This window comes from Natator depressus, chromosome 6 (assembly GCF_965152275.1).
Source record: "Natator depressus isolate rNatDep1 chromosome 6, rNatDep2.hap1, whole genome shotgun sequence".
Lineage (NCBI taxonomy): Eukaryota > Metazoa > Chordata > Testudines > Cheloniidae > Natator > Natator depressus.
In genome coordinates this window covers 95,663,187-95,678,893 of record NC_134239.1, presented here as the reverse complement: position 1 = coordinate 95,678,893, position 15,707 = coordinate 95,663,187, and positions in this window count along the sequence as shown.

The following is a 15,707-nucleotide window of genomic DNA, read 5'->3' as shown; positions in this document are numbered from 1 at the left end:
TATTTTCTCCTTGACCCCCAACTCTTCACTTGACATTGCTCTGAACTCACACAATAAAAGTAGGTGGGCAATTATTTTAAAATACAACGACTATTCCTTTTCTCTCTCAAGACTAGCTCGTGTAACATTGTCAAGGTATACACACTTTCAGCAAAACAACCTTACTTGGAGCCTTGCTGATGGATTCCCAACTGGTTAACACTAGATATCAAAGTTACTATTGTCAAACTAAACACCAGCCTTTGATATCATTCCTGTTTCTGTGGAAGCTGTGTACTTGACTTCTCCCTGCCCCCCTTCCCCAGTTTTAGGTTATGGATTTGATGTTGTTGAGGGGGAAAAAATAAGGAAAAGGGAATCACTGCCACAGATCCTGAAACTGTGACTCACCAATCTGTTGTCTTGCTATGATCTAGTTACAGTGAAGAAGATATCAAGCTTCCCCACATACCAAGAGCACTTCAGTTTGCAAACTCAAGATCTGCGCAACTCTGATGAAAGTGGCAACAGCTGAAGTGCATAGGTGTCTTACAAGGGCTTTAGATGGTGCACCTCCCTTTGAGTTAGTTTTGTTTTATTGTGCCTGACTGTGGCTATGGGACACCATCTTTGGAATGAGACACAAAACCAAAGTTCTTACTACTTATCATCATTAAATGAGTGGCATAGCACTTTTTCACAAACCACAGATGAATTCCAATTATTTTGAATTCTACTTCTTTACATTCTAAGTTTCATGTTCCAAACTGTGGTGTAACGTTCCTGTTCCCTGCCACATTCCACCCCAGAGTTAGCTGCATTTCAATGATGGGTGAAATTATTCCTGTATTTACAGTTTTTAAAGAGCTTTGAAAGATTATTTTACATTCCTACAGCATCTTTCAAAACAAAAGCGTTTTGAAGATTTTTTGTTTTGTTTTGTGTTTTGAGGACTTTTTATGCTGATTCATCCTCCAAATACAAGGAGTTTACAAAACAAATCCCAGATCTGATTTCTTTGAAGGTCAGCAAATTATTTAAGCTACTCAACCACTGCCTATTGCAATGAGATGTGTCCCTTTAATAAGCAAGGAGTTATTACATTGACCAATTACTTTAACATTACATTACACTGTCCTACACAATAAAGCAGCCTGGTCACAACAGACATGCACAGAGTGCAAGAGAATGGTATTTTCTCCCTCTTTTTTTTTTCTTTCTGGCTAGCTGATTATGCAAAGTAGTGTGAAGGTCAGTTCTTCCCAAAACAATTGCAGAGTCCCTTTTATAGTTCTTCTGTTTTACCACCAATAAAAGAAAATTACAGGGGCATATGAAAATGTCAGAAATATGCAGCTTTCATGGGTTGTTCCAGCACTTAGGATGGCTCTCCATAAATTAGACAACGGAGTAGTATGGAATAGGACTGGATAACTCAGGAAGTAGAATAAGGTGGCTTTCAAATCTACTATAGGTTACTGAGATTCAGCCTAGTACATTAGTAATCTACTGCTAAGAAGGCCTGATGGTGTTCTAAATAAGACAGATAACTCATTCCTGTTGCTAGGTGGGAAGTGGGCTTTTCACAAGAACCATCTCCTATGGGTGTTACCTTTCTTCATAGTCTCAGTAGAGAGGTCATGAAATGAATATCTCCGAAGACTGTTGCCTATATATGGTCCCTTTCCAGACACATCTGAGGGGCATCAGGACACCACCATGGTACTGTAGCATGTGCTACTGCTCTCCATGCTGTACCTAACAGAGCTGGGCACTCCTGAGTTTTGATCCTCCTCTCGCTTGTGAAATTATAGTTGAAGACAGATGTTCAGTCTCATTTTATCATATCCAAACCAGTTTGTCTTTCCCAAGAGCGTCTTTATTGCCTCATGGAACTCATAGGGTCCCAAACTTAACAAAAAATAGAAATTCTTTCTAAGTCTAGGCTATGATAACAAAACCAACACAAGCCCAATTATCATGCAGGGGACCAGATATCCTGGAGGAATTAGTTCACCAGACTTTGAAATCCTCACAATCAATTTGCCACAAACTCAACTGTAACTGTCCAGTTCCAAAGCAAAGATAAAAGGAGTATGTATTCAAGTGTGAGATCAGAAACAGTCAATGGAAAATCTACCAGTGTAACATCATTGTCCTTTTCAGGGAGGAAAATATGCTCTTTCCAGACAAGGTTCATTGTTGAGTGCAGCGTGCTTTGTTCTCCACTGAAAACAAGACATATCTACAACTTGAAGAGATTAAATGAACCACAGTAGCTGATAATCTGAATGTATTTATCACCTCAATTTCATAGGAGGGATGTATTTGACCCTAACCCTGCTCAATGCTCATGCAGTGATGACTCTGCTAAGAAAGTATTGGCTAGAACAGGTGGCTTCTTTTGTTGGGCCCTTCCACCAGTTTGTGTATTTGTGTGGGATTTATCATGAGAGGGTAAAGAGAAATCTTTTTACAATGGCTCTCCAGGACAATGCTTTCATTTTCAGAGGTGTGGCATTTTAAATCACGTGTTTTCTAAAAGTCTATAGGACATTTAGAGACATTGAAGCACCAGGATTCATCTGTTTTGAGGGGGAGGGGGATTAAAAGGCCGTTCTGCTTTAAAAAGAAAACAAAGGCATCCAAATGGAAACTCTACTTACTTCTTGGCCAGTGAAACAGGGTAATGGAGGCTTGGGCTGTTTGGCCTCATCCCTTCTTTATTCTCTTAGCTACAAGAACAGTTAAGTGAAAGAAAACCTCCCAGAGAGAATAAAGGGAAATATTTAGGAAGATTAAGTGCTGGCTTTCCATGATTCTGACAAGCAATGGGATGCATGAGGCATTAGAGATGCTTAGAAGAGAAAAACCATACAGACGACAAATGGAACCTCCCTAATAGCACAGTAGTTATTTCCTTTGGATTCTTTCTGACGACAGACAAAGGAAAATAAGTATGCCTGGACAGGTTGGTAAATGTAACCTAAACTGTGCTGGCAAAAGAATGCATAATAATTATAGTCAGTATTGGTTGCCCAACTCTTCTCAAAATACTGTTTTCATTTACTTGCCAGACTTTACCTGTTTGGGCTGAAATTTCCGCTGTTGGCTGTTTTCTTCAGGCTGATTTCTTTTTTAAAATTTTAGCTAAAATAGCTCAACCCCTTCTGAGAATGAGACTAAGGAGATATATTTTGTTTTCCTATGGTTAAAAAATATTCTTGCCACTGTTTAGCTGAGAATTTGTCATGCCTCCTTGCTTTGGAGTAAGGGATTAACCTTTGGCAAGGGGGTCACCTTGGTGTCAGGGATGTGTCTTTTGCTCAACCTGTGAAAAAACTTCACTTTATCTAAATGATAAGCCTTTGAAAAATTGCATTTTGCACATGCTCAGTGGAGACTTGTTAGAGTTTGGCAGCTGAAGATTCCAATTGCATTGAGCATGCTCCAGCCAGGCCTACCGGGATTGAGCAGGTGTTTCCCTGTAATTATTGCTCATAGTTGTTGAACATGAGAACTGAGAGCAGGAAGACTGTATCTCTCCTGTGCTCTCATCTTCTTCTTCTGATGCCAGCACAACATGGAGGAGGAAACTCCCTCACTCAAATGGAGAGGGACCAAGAGCCAGACTTAGGGCTGGGTGGAAGGGGGAATGGAATGGGACAAGGACCCAGGGGTGAGAATGGGACATGGAACTGGTGGAAGGAGAGACACTGGGACTGAGACTGGATAGGCGAGACAATGGAAGCAAGGAGACAGAGGAGAAGTATGGGCCTGGGAGCTGGGGTAGGTAGAATACTGTGACCGGCCTTGACTTCGCCACCTTAACTTTCTTTTAACATCATTTCTTGTGTGTAATTTATATATATATATATACACACTATGAAGCCAATATTCCATTTCTTGAGGATTCTAGCTATGCAGAGGTATAAGGGGGAAATAAGACTTTAAATGGATACTGTGCTTCTACCTTAACTATTTTGTATGTGTGTATTTATAAACTGTCTGTATGTATATGGGAGACAGAGGCAAGACTCTGCAAGTAGAAATGGAAAAGAAGTAGAGGCTGAGGAGTGTGCACATTGTGAAATCATAGAATAATAAAAATGTAGGCCTGGAAAGGACCTTGAGAGGTCACCTAGCCCACCCCTCTGTGCTGATCCAGAATCAAGTATACTTCGACCATCCATCACAGTTTTTGTCCAACCTGGTCTTAAAACCCTCCAGTGTCAGGGATTCAACCTCCTCCCTTGCTAACCTATTGCAGTGCTTAACTACCCTTATAGTTAAAAAGTTTTTCCTAATATCTAACCTAAATCTCCTTTGCTGCAGATTAGGCAGATTACTTCTTGTCCTATCTTTGATGGATATGGACAACAATTGATCACTGTCCTCTTTATAACAGCCCTTAATATTTTTGAGGACTGTAATCAGGTCCCCACTCAGTCTTCTTTTCTCATAAGTAAACATGGACAGTTTTTTAAACTTTTTCTCATAGGTTAGGTTTTCTAAACCTTTTATCATTTTTATTGCTGTTCTCTGGTCTCTCTCCAGTTTGTCCGCATCCTTCTTAATGTGTGCATCCCAAAATAAGACACTCCTGTTAACATACCACAGAATGATTTTTGCCTTTTTTTTTTTGCATATTTAATTTGTGATCCACTATTGCCCACTTTTCTGCAGTTCTACCACGTAGCCAGTTACTCCCCATTTTGCAACTGTGCGTTTGATTTTCCCTTTCTAAGTGTAATACACTTCACGCTTGTCTTTATTGAATTTCATCTGGTTGATTTCAGACCAATTCTCCAATTTATCAAGATCATATTTCTGTGAATAGCAAAAACTATACTGCATATATTTTAAAATATGTAAACTATAGATACTAAGTATTTTAAAATTGCCTTAATTTTCCCCCGCCCCCCATTTTGGTCCTTTTTTAGTTTTTCTTTTTGTCCATTAAATTGAAGAATAAACTGGCTGGAGGGGTTATCCAGCAGGCAGGCACTCTAACTTTTCTCATGGCACTGCCAAATCATCTCAGTCCTAATATGTAGCAATGCCCCCTCCCATCATTTCATGCAGTTTATGGTCTCCCTCATTCCCAAGAACAGCCTGGCTGTTCGAACCCTGGAACCCCCATGCTGTTATTTCAATTTACCCAATTCCTAATGAAACCTGCTTGGTTATTCTAGTCCTGAACTTCTCCAATACATTATCCTAACTCACAACAACACTTTAGATTCCAGCCTTTGGCTGCTTTTGATCAGGTGCCAAACGGTGACATGGTTTAGACTATGATCAGGAACAAGGGACCTAATGCTCTTTGGCACTAATACCTTTTTACATCACTCTGGCATTGTAAAGAGGCCTTAAGGTGACTGTTTAATTAAGGATCCTTTCCGCTGCCAGAATGATGCAAAGAAGCCCAATAATCAGGCATAACATTTTTCCTAGTGAAATAATCAAGGTTTAAACTGAAATCTAATGCACTAACAACTGTGCCACCTAATACCCAAATCTCAGTTCAGCTCTTTACAGGTAAAGAAGTAAAGGGAAACTGATTTAAAAGGCAATTTGTTTAAAAGGGAATGATGTGTTATATGTAAGCCTTCCCCAGTGGTTTATTTGTGCCACAGCTGAGCCTTGGCACCCCTAAGCTCGGCAGTTCAAAGTCTCAGCACCTCAGGCCCTGCTGCATCAATAAATGTAAAAAAACCTACTTGAGCCCCAGTACCTCTTTCACTATAAATTAAGCACCGGCCTTCTCCCTATCTTAAAAGAGCTCTCTTCATTCTTCAGGTTTAGACAAGTAACTCTCACCCATTCACAATCATCTGGATGCAAAACAACTTCCCTATCATGTGTGTGACTTGCTCCTGCCCTCCAAAACTGAAGATGTTCCTAACGGGGCTCCAAATTAGTTATACCAGGATTTATGCTACACAATAGAATAACATCATTTCTATGCAAGGATTTGATCATGCAAGATGTTGAACACTTTCAGCAGGAATTGAGGATGCTCATCAACTCACTCGACCCAGGAAAACATTCATATATAAAAGGAAAAAAAGAAAAAGAATTTGCCAGCACATTTGCTTCCAGGAGTATTACAATAGCTTTTTCTTTTGTGGCATGATTCCTAGTCAAATTATGCAGTGATTAGTCTATTTTGGTTCCTGCATTGAATATAGAGCTTAATTGCTCAAAGTGAAACACTTGGCTATTGAATTTAGAAAAGAAAGAAATAAGAGTCATTTTGGCTGAGCCTGTCTTGCAGCAGTGAGACACCATGCTATCATTTTGGAAGTTCAGCTTAGAGGAAAAACTCTGGTTCCTGCCTGGATCACAACCAACAGAGACTGAATGCATTTAAGAAGTGATGCTTCTCTTCACTCTCCTGGGGGAAGATACTGCCTGTCTGTAATAAGTTAACTATGCAGTAGTAGAATCATAGAATATCAGGGTTGGAAGGGACCTCAGGAGGTTATCTAGTCCAACCCCCTGCTCAAAGGAGGACCAATCCCCAATATTTTTTTTATTATTTTCCTCCCAGATCCCTAAATGCCCCCCTCAAGATTGAACTCACAACCCTGGGTTTAGCAGGCCAATACTCAAACCACTGAGTTATCCCTCCCCCCTCTGAGGGTAGTGTTGCTTGGATGGCACTTAGACTTGACCAAGGATGAGCTGATTTGCTAAGTATACTGTGTCTCTTGGAATAGTAGGGTGGCTATACCTCACAAGTAGATGGATAACTGTTTGGCAGGGGACTGAACAGTTTCCATCCATATAAGCCTCAGGGAATAAGGCACAGGCAAAAGCCTAACTGAAGAGGCTTGATTATTATCCAGAGAGGGTAGATGTCAGATCCTCAGCCCAGGACAGGATGGAAGCTCTTAAAACAGCTTCTGTTATTGGAGTCCCCCATCTTAGTAGGCATATGAGAGTCACTTTGTTTCAGTGCATCTTCTTCTGCAAATGTACACCGATGAGGAATCCGTGTCTGAACATCGGACAGATGTGGCCGTGAGTTTTCGCCACAGCCTCTTTTGTTTGCTCATGCTTCAATTTAGCTTTTCTTCTCTTCTGCTGTTCTTGCTGGCTTTAACCACAGACAAGGTACATAAGACAAGGTACATAAGTAGGGCCCTACCAAATTCGTGGCCATGAAAAAACATGTCACAGACAATGAAATCTGGTCTTCCCCCATGAAATCTGGTCTTTTGTATGCTTTTACTCTATACTATAGAAATTTCATGGGGGGAGACCATCATTTCTCAAACTGGGGGCTTCTCACCCAAAAGGGAGTTCCAGGGGGGTTGCAAGGTTATTGCAGGGGGGTTGCAGTATTGACACCCTTTCTTCTTCGCTGCCTTCAGAGCTGGGTGGCCAGAGTGGGGCAGCTGCTGACCTGAGGGCCCAGCTACGAAGGCAGCATTGCAGAAGTAAGGGTGGCAATACCATACCATGCCATCCTTACCTCTGCACTGCTGCTGGAGATGGATCTGCCTTCAGAGCTGAGGTTCCTGGCCAGCAGGCACCGCTCTCCTGCTGCCCAGCTACAATAACCTTGCGACCCCACCCCACAACTCCTTTTTGGGACAAGACCCCTACAATTACAATTACCATGAAATTTCAGATTTAAATATCTGAAATAATGAAATTTATTATTCTTAAAATCCTATGACCGTGAATTTGGTAGGGCCTTATACACAAGAGAGGCTGAAGTAAAACCATAGAATAGAGAAACTAAGGGAGAAATGGAGTAGCAAGTATTAGAGTGAAGGTGAACAATCAAAGGAAAACATAAAATTTAGGTATAAAGTGTTATAACTGTGGTTCCCAAATATTTCTGTATTTAGTATATGCTCAAATAGAGCATGTTAATGTTTTTTTTTTACTGTAGTCATGTGACCTCTTAACTCATGTTATATGTAGATCTGATTTTGCTTTAAATCTCCAAACTTTAGGTTTTATTTTTTTCCCAAAAGAAGATACAAATCTTTTAATATATCTAAACGATCTTATCAACTCTGCATACAACAAAAATCCTTAAAATGCTGAAAAATAAATGAAGAAATTGCCTCAGCTTTATGCTGGAAGAAACAATTAATTTGAAGTGCTATGGTTCTTAATAAGCAGATTCATCTTTTGTGTCATTAAAGCAAATGTAACTGAGATTGAGGTTTTACTATTTGCTTCTTAATTAGAATGAAAGTCACACATATTGGGAAAGTTAAATTAACATGTTATCAGAAATGCAGTGTCAGGAGAGTTTCACATTATGCTGCCTTTAAAGTTGTGGGGTTATCTTGGGATAAATTAGTGATAAAAAGGTAGGACAAAGAATTATGCTCACTATTCACGTCATTCTGCTGGAAAAAGAGAGCTGCAGGATACAGGCTTACTGGGACACTCTTTCCATTTTTTGCTCACTGCCAAGTCCATAATTTTATGGAGATAAATTCCCCAGCTGGAGCTCAGAGAGTTACATGCCCTAATCCAATACTTGTGAAAAGGGGAAGAACAGTAGCCCTGGAAACTGCAGTTAGCCATAGATTGGTTAATACAACATGGACAGTCGCCCACAGTCATGAGGGGCACCCAGTTATAACTTCAAAACACTTGACACTGAAATGTGCAGCAAAAAAGAAAAGAACAGCTGTACCACCATCTCCAACCCCCTGAACTGAACAGCAAAGGGGAAAAATAGGACTATGAAGACAAAATATAATTTGTATATTAAATACTGGCAAAACGTGCTGGAGACTGAAGTGTTGTATTCATGAAGGGCCTGATCCAAATTCAGTGATGTCAATGGGCATTATTCCATGTACTTCAGTGGGCTTTGGATCAGGCCTGCACCAACAGATTCAATACAAACTTCCTTACAGCACTGTCAATATGCCTCGCCCTCAACCCTGATGTGGAGGGATCTTCTTCTCAAGCACAAGATGGCCGTTCAGTCTCTATGACCTATTCACTCCTTGGCTGCTCTGCTGAGAAAGCCAGCAAGGGTTACAGCTGGTTTCTAACTGTGGTGGTGGGATGTTGTGGTGATATGACACCTGTCCCCTGGGAACAGGACTGAGACTCACTCATTTCATGCAGGCCTCCAAAGAAACACACTCTTTTCACCCCTGATTGATCTACCCTAGGTGTAATCAGAAACACAGCTTTGTAAAAAAATATGTACCTGTACTATATTTCCCTATTCCTCCTCCAATCTCCCCTCCTCCACACACACACATTTTTAATATAGTGTTTATATATACAAAACCTAACTAGGTTTACTTTTATTTTGGCCAACATAATTTGGCATTTCTGATACTTTTTTTATGAGCTTTAAGTAGATGGGCTAAGGCAGCGCAGGATGTTCAAATATCTCAGAGGCTCAAAATCACTCAAATCATCCTGTCCAGAAGTAACTGGACATTTCATGAACTGGTATTTTCAAGCATTAAAGAAAGCACGTACTTTTCAGTTCTGAAAGACTTCTCTGTTAAATAACTAGCTTCAAAAGCCTGGTGATCTTCTGTCAAGCAGGCCAGTTCCCCCCAAGCTTGCCCAGCTCAGCTGTTGCCCCTCTTATCATTTTTTTAAAACTAAAAGAAAACACACATAAGCTGCTTTATGGGTGTCTCATACACATTAGATTATTCTAAAGTTTATAAAATAGGGAGTTCTTTGAATAAAAATATCAAACAAACTCTTTATAAGATAATTAGCAATGGGCTCTGGGTTGTAGTTAATGGGGATATTTATACTGCAAATATTAATTTGATATATTTGAGGAAATCATCCATTCTCCCTTAAGTGATGAGGGAGACTTTTTTCGGGGAGAGGGGGGTGCAGATTAATGTTTTTTGTGGCATGAAGATCATCATTAAACAATCTCATTATCTCTGTTTGAATGAAAAAGCAATGATGCAGAAGCAGCAAATTTCAGCATACAGATGGTATATTAGCTTGCATCCAGTATATTTGTAATCATTGTGCTTATTTTTATATAGGCTTTGAGGCTGAACTTCCAAATGCTGGATTATTTTTCCTGTACTGTACTCTATACCCTTGGATTTCCTGCCAAAGTTCTTCAAAGTTACCAGAATCCTGTAGTGTTCACACCACTGCAGACACTAATGCAGCTAACAGTTGAACAAAATTTTGCAGAAATACAGTGCTTAGTGCTCTCTTCATCTTTGCAAACCTTAACTGATCACTCATCACAATATATGTAGTAGGTATTTTGTTATCCCCCAATCCTGAGAAGGGTAAATAAACACAGGGAGGTTAAGTGACTTACCCAAAAAATCAAGTCATTGTCAAAGCTGGGACTATGCAGGAATTACACCACTGTAACCACATGATGAGCCTTGCTGCAGCTCAAGAAATCTGGTGTTTTCACTTGCTACTGTAGCTAGGAGTACCAGAGTAGAAAGCACTGACTTTTATTGGGCTTTAATAATTGGTAATATCTAGCAAAACTAAGCAAAACAGAGGCTCTGTGTTATATAGTGGGAAGAGAACCACTAGTTAGTTGGTGTTGGTCCCACTTTGAGCAGGGGGTTGGACTAGATGACCCCCTGAGGTCTCTTCCAACCCTGATCTTTTATGATTCTAAGTCACAGCCACCAAGTGAGGGAATCATTATTTTTACAGCCACATGCTGAACTCACTCCTAGGCACAGAGAGGAGCCAGCCAACTATATACCATCCTTCCTTTTTTACTGGAGCATCCTCCATGCAAGACATCCACACTTGGGGATGGAGCAAAAGGGGAAGGGATGGGTAGGATTAGAGGGATGCTCCATGCTCCATCCCAGCAACCACCATAGTCTCCACCTCCATACAATGGAACCCACTTCAGGGGGATTCCCTGGGACATCCACCAGCAGATTCTCTCACATTCTAGGTCCCCACAAGCAGGCAAACTTCATTCATTTAAAGGTGAAGTACACAGAAAACAGTATTCCCAGTTACATAATCTACACCTTTATTATCCTACAAATTAGTTTCAAGATTTTTTCCTGTACAAATCAGGTCAGTCCTAGAAAGCTGCAAAGGGTAATAACTACTAGATATATAATTGTCTCTTATTTTATTTTTTTCATTACAGTTTATTTCTACCTTCCAAGAGATCTAGCACCAACAACATCCATCTTGGAAGATGTATGAAATGATGGGGGCAGGAAGGATGTGTTATTTATTCTATTATTAATTTGATAAACAATATTTCTTTATTCAAAAAGAGAGAGATGATACTGGATGTAAATGAAAAATTCTGATAGCTAGGAGTGACACACTGAAAAGAAGCTTTACCTGACAAAATCACTAATATACATAAAGCACCTTGGTCCAGTGGTCAAAGCATTGTGCTAGGACTTAGGGAACCTGTGTTCTATTCCTTGTTCTGTCCCTTATCTGCTATATGAACAGAGCTATCAGAAACTTTCCAAGTGACTTTTGGTCCAAAACTTGCATTTTTTTCTTTAAAATGTTTATTTTTAAAAAAAAGCTTTTTTTTTTTTTTAATAAAATTGAAACACAAAAGTGTACCTTGTGTGGTTTTGGATTTTTTTTCTCTCGGTGTTGGTTTCCAGTTTTCAGTTTTCGTTTTTCCTTTTTTAAACTCCTTTTACCCCTCCTCCCTTGTTTTTAGTGACAAAATAGAAAAAGGGTGGACTCAGAAAATAAGAACAGAAAATCAAGGGTGGGAAATCATGACAACCAACTCCGCAAAAAAACTGAAGAGAGAAATCTCAACAATAAACAGTTTGTTTCAAACTTTGAATACATGAAAATACTAATTTTAGAAAGCATTAGAACAAACATAACTTTGAAATTTATAAAACTTCTCACAAAACTCTTTTTTCCATTTCTCAGCCAGCTCTGCCTGAGAACTTGGGCAAGTCACATCCCCTTTCCAGCTCACTTTTCCTGTCTGTAATATGAAGATAACAATATGTTGTTTCCTTTAAAAGTGCTTTTAGATCTATGAGAGAAAAGCACTAAGTATGATTGTTCAAAAATGGAAAAAAAGAGAGAAAAGAATCATGATCAAAATCTGTTTCACAAAATCTAAACTGTCTAGTCAAAAGCAGCTTCAAAATATGGCAAGGGACAACAAGATAAGACAGAAACATTTCTAGCTGCTGGAAACACTGACAAAAGAAATCTCTGAAACTAGTTATGGACAGAGATACATACAGACACACAGGAATGAAACATCTTGAACTCTTTTTCTCATTAATGTTGTGCCCAGGCTCCAGTTTATACAAAAATGCCCAATGTCATAAAAATAATGTACCACCAACTAACCCTTCTGTAAACACAAGAGATGATGATTAAGCCTTTTAGTTTGAAAAGGCTGCTGTTTAGGAAAAGGCAAACAGATTGGTGATGAAGTCATCAACCTCTAACATAATTAAGCAGTGCAAGCAAAAACACACGGAAAATGTAGCTAAATCATTTTTCCTCTTAGTTAAGTTAATAAAAAACAGTATTTTCTTCTCAGGAAGGATGGGCCCAACTGGTTGTCACCTGTTTAGTTTGTATTCTGGATCCACCCTTTGAACAATAAACCTAACTTCAGTACCAGGTAAATTGGTTTAAATTATAGTAAAGAAGAGAATTATCACACCCATAGATAATAAAATTTGTTGGGGAAGAGTCAACAGTGCTTTTGTAAAGGGAAATAATGCCTCACCAATCTATTAGAATTCTTTGAGAGGATCAACAAATATGTGCAGAAAGGTGATCCAGTGGATAGAGTGTACCTGGACTTTCAGAAAGCCCTTGCCAAGGTCCCTCACCAAAGGCTCTTAAGCAAGAAAGCAGTGCTGGGATCAGAGGGAAAGTCCTTTCATGGATCAGTAAATGGTTAAAAGACTGGAAACAAAGGGTAGGAATAAATGGCCCTTTTCAGAATGGAGAGAAGGTAAATAGTGGGGTCCCCCAAGGATGTGTACTGGGACCAGTGTTGTTCAACATATTCATAAATGATTTGGGGAAAAGGCTAAACAGTGCAGTGGCAAAATTACACAATAGTTAAATCCAATGCAGCCTGCAAAGAATTACAAAGGGAATCTCAAAAAAATGTGTGACAAGTTAACAAAATGGCAGATGAATTCAATATAAATAGATGCAAACTAATTGACATTGAAAAAAAAATAATCCCAATGATACATAAATAGTTATGGGGTCTAAATTAGCTGTTAGCTGAAGAAAGCTCTTGGAGTCACTGTGGAGAGTCCTCTGAAGACATAGACTCAATGTGTAGTGATCCTCAAACAAGCTAACAATGTTAGGAACCACTAAAAAGGGTTAGATAAGACAGAGAATATCATAATGCTACTATATATATCCATGGTACATTCACACCATCATTACTGCACATAGTTCCAGCCATCCCATCTCAACAAATATGTATTATAATTTAAAAATGTACATTGAAGGGCAACAAAAAATATTAGTAATATGGAACAATTTCTGTATGAGGAGAGATTAAAAGTCTGGTCAGCTGAGAAAAGAGACATCTAAGTGGGGATATGATAGAGGTCTATACAATCATGAATGGTGTGGAGAAAGTGAACATGGAAGTGTTATTTAACTCTTCACAAAAACTAGAACCAGGGATCACCTAACAAAATTAAGAGGCAGCTAGTTTAAAACAAACAAAAGGAAGTAAAGGAAGGGCAGTCCAGAACAGTGAAGAAAATTGGCAGCATGTGACCTCCAGAAGAAGAAAGAGGAGCACTCATGTGCCCCCAATGCAGATAGAGGTAATAAACCATTTTCACGCTCTCTGCATGGGTACTACAGCAGAGAATGGTTTGGAAGAGTTATCTGAGGAAAGGGATCAGAAGAAGACCCCATCAACAGGAAGGCATGGGATGGTCCAAGAGGAAGAGATGGGTAGTGGTGGTCAGGGACTCCCTGCTAAGGGGGATGGAGTCATCCATCTGCCGTCCAGACCTAGGGTTACCTAGGGAAGTGGTGGAATCTCCATTCTTAGAGGTTTTAAGGCCCAGCTTGACAAAGCCCTGGCTGGGATGATTTAGTTGGGGTTGGTCCTGCTTTGAGCAGGGGGTTGGACTAGATGACCTCCTGAGGTTTCTTCCAACCCTAATCTTCTATGATTCTTCAAACAATTCATAGCCAATCTGTGGAACTCATTGCCACAGGATATTGTGAAGGCCAAATGTATGATGGAATTCCAAAAATAATTAGATAAGTTCATGGAGCAAAAGTCCATCAATGGCTATTAGACAAGATGGTCATGGATGCAGCCCCATGCTCTGGGTGTTGGTAGCCTCTGACTGCTAGAAGCTGGGTGTTGACGAGAGGGGGTGGAACACTCCATCATTGCCTGGACTGTTATTCCCTCTGAAGCACCTTACAATGGCTTCTGTCTGAAGACAGCTTACTGGACTAGATGGACCATTGGTCTGGCCCAGTATGGCTGTTCTTCTGTTCCCATTTTCCTCTTCCTCCTTTCTATAATATACAAGGAAGTTGCTACAGATTTAGGCTGAGGTTCCCAATGATTAAGGTTAGCAGAAGCCTTATCCAGCTGTAATTAGTTTTGTGCTTTTAAGTTTTCCAAACTTGTCAAATACTTTTCTGGGATTATCTCTCTAGCAAGAGAGATCTGTAGGATGTTTTTCTTTGCTCCCACGGCACGTCTGTGTCAGAAATCTCACACACTCCAAAAGCAAGACAAAAGGCTGGCTATTTTTAAATTGTTTTTTTAGTGTGGAAATACATGTCCCCCTACTTTATTCTGGCAGAGTGAGTCATTGAAGTCCAAGCGTGGAGTCCTGTATGGAGTGGTCTCTTTCTTGTTTTTTTTTTATTGTCAGGAAGCTTTACGGTTTCAGTGGTTTGCTTCATGGGCAGTTCTCCCACCCCCAAATTAAAAGTGTTCTTTCTGTCAGAAAGGAGCTGAATTAGTTGGCTGTGCTGTGAGATCAGTGCAATTGATAGTAATGTGATAAACACAGACCCTAGAACTCTAGCAGTAGTAATTGTCCTGAATGGAGAGAGTTTCTCCTACTGAGCTTTTTTTCAAAATGAATGCCCTCCCACTGACTTCAATTGAGACAGGATTTTAGCATGGTCTTTCATTTCAGTTACATGTGCAAATGTAGAACAGAGCACATGAACTATATGATCACCATATGGTGATCTTAGCTTCCATGTGGATTAAAGACATTCCACCCACACCGGTAAAATCATTAGTATTCTGGGTGAGTTATAGAATTCCATTGCATATTGCAGCCTCAAACAACATGATCAAGTCCTAGCTTCAGTCTTATGCAAATGTTTACTGTCTTGTGACCATTAAGCTTGATGGTATGAGCGTGAGATGAGGTTTTCTTATAAGCAACGGCAGCTCTCGTTATTTAAAAGACTATACTAATGTTACTTCTTCCCAGCCTGTGGTCCCAAAGCTGGTAAATAGAGAAACTGGGTCCAGAATGTAAAATCTCTGAAAAGGGCTCTGCATGGCTCTAGTTGCTATTTTCAAGATTTATGGTTCTAAATATACACTGGCTAATATCCCCCTTCTGAAATGGTAACTCTACAGACTGCTTGGCATGAGTACAATCGTTCACAGCTGTCTGCAAGTTGCCATTAAATACAGAACAGCATTTCTAGCTGCTCCCCGCATACTATCACCAAACAATGTTCAGCTGATTCCTCTCTCTGCACAATTACTCCAA